Source organism: Helicoverpa armigera, chromosome 2, assembly GCF_030705265.1.
Source record: "Helicoverpa armigera isolate CAAS_96S chromosome 2, ASM3070526v1, whole genome shotgun sequence".
NCBI classification, from domain to species: Eukaryota; Metazoa; Arthropoda; class Insecta; order Lepidoptera; family Noctuidae; genus Helicoverpa; species Helicoverpa armigera.
In genome coordinates this window covers 13,480,507-13,487,078 of record NC_087121.1, presented here as the reverse complement: position 1 = coordinate 13,487,078, position 6,572 = coordinate 13,480,507, and the positions used below count along the sequence as shown (strand labels likewise).

The window sequence follows — 6,572 nt, the reverse complement described above, 5'->3', positions numbered from 1 at the left end:
ATTACATATTTAAATTAAACTTCATGCAAAAACACAAATTCAATTAGAATTTTCATCCCAGTAAATTATAATCTAACATTGCTATGACGGTGTTGCCAGAGGGAAAAATGGAACAGGTATTCGTCGTTTATTGCTGGTTACTTAATAAAATGGTTTATACCGTTACTAAATGGATGAGGAATTATGGGTTTTATAGTATTAACCTGATTATAACAGATTGTTAGTACTTAATGAGAGGTAAGTAATATTTATGAAACTTAACTATGAAGGTTAGGTTGCTGTAGTATTCAGCGGAAAGTATATATTCAACCTCTACCGTTGTTACTCGCTTATGACACTGGCAGCTAATAAAAGAACGGAGTAAAAGCTGGAATTATAAAGTATGCCTGCTAAAGAACTGCGGATTATTAGATAAGCTTCATAATATAAATTATGTCCTTATTGCAATCTGCAGTAAGACAACTATAAAGACAATGACTGAAGATTCTTTTAATTCAACACTGTACAAGAGTAGGGTAAACTGGGTACGGTTGTGCCAGGGTACGGTAGTGACAGTCGCAGTTGTAACGAAACTATACGTAAAACGGGGGAGGTTGTGAGGGAGAAAGACGTGGCTCACAAGCCTAAACACGTTCCCCAGTATTGCGTTAGCCGGCGCACGACGTTGACGTAAGCAGGAGCCCACATTGCTTTTCAACAATCAAAAGTAAGTATTTTTGTTCGATTTCGTTTCCTAATTACTGTTATTTTTATACAGATAGATTATCTTGTTATTTTTTTCTTTAAAAGTTGAATATTAATATTTAATTACAAGTGATTTCTTTTTACGTAAAGTATTTGGCAAAATCATGGCGATTTTTTGTTTTCAAAATGATGCGTTGGGTACGGTTGTGTCAATTTTATTATATAATAAATCTCATATTATTGTTTTTTGCTTTTAGATGTCCAGGATACGTTTGCGGAAGACCGAAAGAGCGCAGTGTGATATCAAAAAATAAAAAGATGCCGATGAAGAAGTGAAACAAGGGATTTCGTACGTGTAGCTCAAGCTACAAGCCTTTCTACAGCTACAAGTTTGAACAGAGCAAATGTTGTTTTGTTGATTGTTAAAACTATGTTTGTAAGCTTATTATGTTAAACATTTCTACAATAAAAGATATTATAGACCATTTTGATATATGTTTATGCATGTCACAACCGCCCTTGGTATGTGGCCGGTTGTGACACTTTCCCATTTTTTTTTAAATTGATCTTATGAGTAATACATTGTATTAAGGAACAATATATGAGTGTTTTTACGTACACAAATGTACAAATTGCGATACAAGTTCCTTTTCTGCGAGCTAATTAGTCAAATATCAAAATTATTGGTGATCAAACGAAAATTGGCACAACTGTACCCAGTCTACCCTAGACAACAAAACCATATATCTACAAATCAATCAGAAAACTATGCTCGTTAAAACAACCACGTTTGTTTTACCCTACGAAGTTTCAATATTCAATATTTTCCAACCATTTCCGCAACAATTCATAGGTAACAGATTTAACACCCCTGCCTAATCACTTTTCTACCAAATACTAGAGGTATAACCAAATATGGTAGAAACTATTACATTCTACCGTTTACTAGTTTGAGCAACCAGCGGATGTAGCGCTTAAATATAAACTGTAAAGCGATGGAAGCGCTTAGCACACGCGATTCTCTAATATCGAGATATTCTAATATCGATAAATAATACGTCAAGATGGTAGCTGTATGTGGTGCGATTATTTTTGCTACTGAATGGGACATACGGTTGGAAAGTTAGGGGAACCAAATGCCCTTAAGATGTCTAGAAAAGTGTTTTCTTAAGCGAATCGATGTTAGTGTTTATCGTCATTGTCACAGTCCAAAAACGCCTCGCTTAGCCCGAGGGATTTGCTCATACTCTTCAACGCTGGGAATTGATTTTGCTGACCGCATTTACATATATCAGTATAACAAACATTTTCACATTGGTAGATTTTCCGAGCTGAGCAGTATCTTGCGAAAATCCGCCATTGTTAAAAGCATATACCTAAATTATAATTACAATTTACAATAATTATTGTTATGCATACTCCTCTAGCGGCAAATTGTGGACAGCATAAAAATAGGCGCAATAAAATGAACAATAATACCATTCAAAGAAATTAATATACAATCAAGATAGCCATTTAAACAATGCAATCAAAACGCCTCCATTTTTAGCAACATTCAATTTGCCGTCCATTTGTATCGTACGTGTGTATCATGTAATGGGCTCGTTCTAATTTTAATATTTTATCTGTAGCGTTTCGCGCCATAAACAAATAGTAGCCAACTGCCGTTTGACATGCAAATCTTGGGTATTGTTTTTAAAAGTTGTAATTTTCTATGCAGTAATTAATTGCTTACCAAAGTTTGGATAAAAAAGGCTTTTGATCGCAATTCGAATATCTGTAACAAAAGAAAAATACATTAATAAATATAAATCAAAAAGGGTTTATTCAAAGTAAGCTGAAAATGAGCACTTTTTGAACGTCATTTTTATTCCTATGGGCTATTACTAGGAATATGAAATGGCGCAACAAACTCCCCAGCAACACATACATATGTCTATCTGTCATAGGTATACAAAAAATCTAAATTTAAATAAAAAAAAATAGTATCTATGAACAAAAGAACTGGCCATTACAAAAAAGAGATGCTACATAAAGTTCCAATGCGGTGTTGTTTCAGCCGACATAATGTCGTGTACCGTGTCGTGGATAGGAGCGTGTACCGGACGTGATCGAAGACGTCAGACGGTCTAGCACGAGTTTTTGCGTAACAGTTCTCTCTTAGGGCTGATTTACTAATACCTAGTTGCATATTTTTTCTGTGAGGGACTAATATGTAGGTATAAGTACATATCGTGAAACAAGGAGACAGTAAGATATTTTAGAAATTTTCGATAATATGAAATAAATAATTTATTTCAATAAAATAATAGTTTTGTACAGCGCTACTTTTTAATACTATACAAATGTCTAAAAGGGCACCGAAAGTTTTGTGCAGATGACAGCTGTCAGTTTTCAATGAGGGTTTCCTAAAATGGCGTCCACGAGGTGGCAGCACCGAGTCGTCAGGTCCAGGTAACTGTCAAAGTGCTTATCTTTACTATGAATAGTGAACGATTTTAGTGTTTTTTTATTTTATAATTAAAGCACTGCATTATTGTTTTACTATTGCGGTTGAGTAAATAAAAAAAACTAAATCATATTGTGTTAACAAATTTTTCAACAAGCTTTTCCTTAGTACCAGTGACTTTTGCACCCTCTCTCTTAGCTCAATTTTTAGTTCGGAAACCTTATTCTGACCGTAGTCCATAATAAAATCAATAACACTTCCAATATAACAGAATTTCAATAAACAATAAGTTCGGACCCTACAATTCCATACTATTTGACAGCTGTTTGGACCAGACGCATACGTGGCGCCACCCTGTGGCAGAAAAAATTGAGAAGACCCTCATTGTGACATGTCAATAATTTTTTTTATTTTTGTACTGGCTGACAAAACTGAACTGGTACCAATGAACTGTCACACTCTACAACCCAAAATTCAATCACCAATACTTTGACATTTATATAATCAAAGCACCAAAAGTGGTTTGTCTTTTTAACAGAAAGCAAACCCATAAGTTTGAATCAAGAACATAATTTTGAATCCCGCCAATAGAGTTATAGAGTGCGTGAACACCAAAGAGTTTAACAAGGTGCGTACATTTACTAAGTAAGTATCGCTACTAGTGAGGGCTTCATAAACCTGAAACCACATACTTCATTTAATTAACGTAATTAGATACTGCAGCTATTAAATACAGTCTATTGAGCATCAAGATGCTTATGCTTAGCATCGTAGTTTAGATGTTACATTATATTTCATTCAAGCGGTTAACAGACTATAAAAATGTCATCGTAACTACTAAGACAGGTTAAAAATGTTTTGCGAAAAATGGTGCTTTTGTTCCTTCATATAGCTATAGTAAAATATGTAGCATTTTTGTTATGTAATTAAATAACTATGACACATAGAGATGTTACTTTTTAACTGATCGCATTCTTGATGTGTGAATTTTTATCGAATTTACCATCGACAAAATTGAAGTTTTAAATATGGATCGGGCCACCGTCAACCCTAAACAAAATTAAATCGAATTAATCGTTCTTATAGCTGATAACGTTAAATAACTACACCCAGCGTTTACCGGGAACAAGTAATAAGGGCCTAGGCGCAACATTATGCAAATACTTCTAGAATTACCGACTTACTAACGGTCATCGGTCGCTCAAGCACCGGTAACAGTAACGTATGCGTGTATCTTAAGTGCCTGGATGATGGAGATGCTTTGCTTAATACAGTATTTAAGGCACATATCTGAGTCCTGTATAATGTATAAAGTTCTTTGAATAAGAGTAGTCTGTAAGCGCCGCATTCTAGGTAGAGTCCGCTAGAGAATCTCGATTCGTCAGTGATGGGTGCGCGAATTCGCTTACGGACACCTAAAAGATAGTGTTGACTGAAAAGCACATATCTTTTATGAAACTCACCTAATCTTTTAAAGAAAATATTTACAGAAATCGGGAATTCTTAGTCATTTTAAAAAAAGTGTTCTTTAAGGTTTCCGTCACAGTTTGCCTTTGAAATGAAGCCTCCTTTTACGACCTTTTTGCGATGTTCAAAATTAATCATAGCATTATGACATTAACAATTCTAATGCTAATTTCAAAAGCTTTTCCTACAGGGCTCCTGCACTAACCAGGTCACTAACCATGGTAATAATGCAATCTTTACCGCTAACTATTAATAACAAAACGATTATGTGCAAGCCAGGGATTTCCTCAGAGCCCAAAGGTCGGCTTACCCGTGTCATTATATTGCTAGCGTAATGAAAACTGCTCGGGGCAACTCTTTGTTATGTCAGTACACCTTGTTAGAATATTTCATTTCCTAGCTTCTATTTTCTTATTATAAACTTTACGTGTATGTATTCAATTTTAGAAAGAATGTTTGTTTGGACTTTTCGTTTTCGCGGTATTGTGATTTTTATAAAGATGGCGTCGTCGTCGGTGATTATAGAGTTGCAACACTGTGGTTACTAAATCGGCGTCACAGTTTTAGTCGATTTTATTCATATCGATATTTTTAAACATTCAGGAATGGCTATGAAATAACCAGCGAGTTTTTATACTTATCTTGCCTTTCATCTCAGCAGAATAAAGGCAAAGAAAGTAAAAAGTAATTGAAAATCTTGATTTGACTTCTAAAACGGGCGAATTTAAATACTGCTTTGAATACTATTATTTACTTTTTCAGCAATCTAAACTGAGCCTTGTTTTAAATATTTTAAAGTTCAAAATAGTGTGCTAGATAACAACAGTTTTCCGTATTCAGCAGTAATGCAGGAGTCATGTTAAGTTTTTTCTAGGATCGAGTAAACTGGCTTATATGGCAATTACTATCTGGTAGAAGCTGGATGAAGCTGTTTCTGCAATGAAAAAACCTGTAAATAATGCTCTAAAGTTGTAGTGCCCGTACCTTTAAAAAAAGTTAAGTGGTTCATAGACATTGTAGAGATTCTGAGAATGTTAAACTCTCTAGCTAATCAATTACCGAGTAATTGATATTATTATCGATCGATTATTCCACCGATTTATTTATCGATTTGTAAGACGCGCGTTTCTAGTGTTGCTTCTCGGAGGAGCTTGTAATTATTTTTTTAATTGGATTCTGAATTCAAAGTTGGAACAGTAAATCTTATTGGAGAAACATTTGAAATGAGAATGGTATTGTTTTGTTGTGTCCACTTTATGGCTGTCCAGAGAATCGACGTATTGTATTTTTGATATCCCGATCGCAATGGTAATAAGGCAACGTATAAATCCATGTTATGGGAGTTTAATTCAGCAAGTGTTGAAACTATGTCGGATCGATGAATTTCAAATTTGTTCAATTTACTGCTGTGATGCAAATGTCCAGTCCTGCGGCTTGACACCGTAATTTATTCATTGGAAAATCCTGTGTCGGCTGATATTCCCAATATGGATGACTATTTCTGTATTTGCTGCTGAAAAGTTTGAATATCGGTAGCTCAGCGATTAATCGGTAGCACTTTTGTAGGAACATATTTTGTTTTAATTAGAAATTGAATCTTTGGTAATGTCAATTTTGTTAGTAATTTTAAAGGCAAAGCTCTGTAAGAAATACTTAACATATTTTTTTGACATTTAAATGGTGAGCAAAACAAAGCAATTTCTTCAAAATAAACAACTTTCCTCGTCAAAATTCGAGAAGCTCCGATCCATCAACTGAGTATCGATACTCAATACAAATCGGCTAGTTACACACATGCGTTTGTGCGTCAAACGCCTCCCACATAATTGGTGTACTTATTCAATCTACGCGCGTTCCGTATTCGAACGTTCTCTGCTATCATTTGCGCGTTTTCACGCTAAGAAAATAGTTTGTAGCCGGCCTTATATTTATTTGTACTGCAATAAATACGTGTAATTTTCAATAATTTGTA

General features: G+C 34.6%; 1 long non-coding RNA gene across 1 annotated transcript; it reads left to right on the top strand.

The window, feature by feature from the left end:
* Positions 1 to 514: 514 nt before the first annotated feature.
* On the top strand, positions 515 to 1,169 carry LOC135118816 (uncharacterized). Its single transcript, XR_010277801.1, has 2 exons — positions 515 to 706; positions 942 to 1,169. It is a non-coding gene; the product is annotated as an uncharacterized LOC135118816 (long non-coding RNA).
* Positions 1,170 to 6,572: the final 5,403 nt, after the last annotated feature.